The sequence below is a fragment of the Vespula pensylvanica genome, chromosome 13 (genome assembly GCF_014466175.1).
Source record: "Vespula pensylvanica isolate Volc-1 chromosome 13, ASM1446617v1, whole genome shotgun sequence".
NCBI classification, from domain to species: domain Eukaryota; kingdom Metazoa; phylum Arthropoda; class Insecta; order Hymenoptera; family Vespidae; genus Vespula; species Vespula pensylvanica.
This window is the reverse complement of record NC_057697.1, coordinates 5,099,639-5,101,284: the sequence shown is the minus strand read 5'-3', so window position 1 is coordinate 5,101,284 and position 1,646 is coordinate 5,099,639. Positions and strand designations below refer to the sequence as shown.

The 1,646-nt window shown below is 28.1% G+C and overlaps 1 long non-coding RNA gene across 1 annotated transcript; it reads right to left on the bottom strand.

Annotated features, from left to right (window-relative positions):
• Window positions 1-21: 21 nt before the first annotated feature.
• LOC122633670 lies at window positions 22-1,600 on the bottom strand. Its single transcript, XR_006328165.1, has 3 exons — window positions 1,087-1,600; window positions 592-714; window positions 22-225 (listed from the first exon to the last, which is right to left on the bottom strand). It is a non-coding gene; the product is annotated as an uncharacterized LOC122633670 (long non-coding RNA).
• Window positions 1,601-1,646: the final 46 nt, after the last annotated feature.

Genomic DNA, 1,646 nt, shown 5'->3' with positions numbered 1-1,646 from the left:
TTTTTCCATTTTGAATTTCCGATTAACATTCATACCACGGTGTTATACAACTTTTTTCGGTTCTCCGTTACCGGGAAATCCATGTAACACCAGCATAATTATCTATAATGCAAATTGTAAAATTCTTTTCACTTTTAATTTCAGGTTAACGGTGATACCGTGTTGTTACACTGTTTTCCTCGGTTTACCTTTGACGTGAAAGCAATATAAAATCTGTGTAATTACCTAGAAAGAAACAAGAAAAATTTATTTCAATTTTAATTTCCATTTTACTGTCATAACACGTCGAAGAGAGTATTTCTCAATTATCCTTAAGGGAGAAGTCATAAAATCTGTATAATTATCTATAATGAAACAAGTAAAATTTCATCGATTTCAATTTACAGTTAACAATCATACCACGTTATTACACAGTTTTTCTTGGTTCACCTAATGGAAGGTAGCCATATAAAATCTGTATAATTACTTATAATGTACTAGGTAAAATTGTTTTCATTTTCAACTTCAAGTTAACAGTCATACCAAGTTGTACACAGTCAGTCTCGGTTAAATTTATGCAAAAAAAATCTATTTAAAATTCTTTATAGTTACCTATAAGGCAAATTGTAAAATTTTTTTCATTTTGAATTTCCGGTTAACGGTCGTACCATTTTGTTACATTATCTTCCTCGGTTAACCCTGGTCGAGAAAGACATATAGAATCTGTAGGATTACCTATAATGAAATCAGTAAAATTTTTTTCATTTTCAATTTCCAGTTAACCGTCATATCAAGCTGTACATGCTTTTTCTCAGTGAACCTTAACCCAGAAATTTATATAACATCTGTATAATTATCTATAATACCAAATTATTCGATTCTTTACTTTTTGAATTTCCGGTTAACAGTCATACCACGTAGTTACATAGATTTTCTCCATTAACCTCAACCGAGAAATCCATATAATATCTATATAATCACCTACAATGCAAATAGTAAAATTTTTTTCATTTTGAATTTCAAGTTAAATGTAATACCAAGTTGTACACAGTTTTTCGCGGTAAACATTCAGTAGGAAATCTATAAATAATCTTTATAATTACCTACAATGCAAATTGTAAAATCCCTTCTTAATTTTTATTTAATTTTTGATAACGCTTATACCACGTTATTAAACAGTATCTCTTGGTAAACTTAATGCTGGAAAGCCATATGAAATCTGTACAATAACCTATAATGATACAAGTAGAATTTCTTTTCATTATCAATTTACAATTAGTGTTCGTACAAATAATATTTTTATCCTTTTGAATTTGCGGTTAACTGCCATACCACGTTGTTACATAGGTTTTCTAGGTTAACATTAAGCAAGAAATATATAAAAAAAATCTCTATAATTATCAATAATGCAAATTGTAAAATTTTCTTCATTTTGAATTTTAGGTTAATGGTGACACCGCATCGTTACACTGTCTTTCTCGGTTCACCTTATCCGAAAAATTCATTTGAATCTGTATAATTACCTAGAATGAAACGAGAAAATTTTTTCTTATTTTCAATACACAGTTAACGATCATACAGAATTTTACATAGTTCTTCCCGGTTAGCGATATGCGAAAAATCTATATATAAAAAAAAAAAAAAAAAAAAAAAAAAAAAAAAAAAAA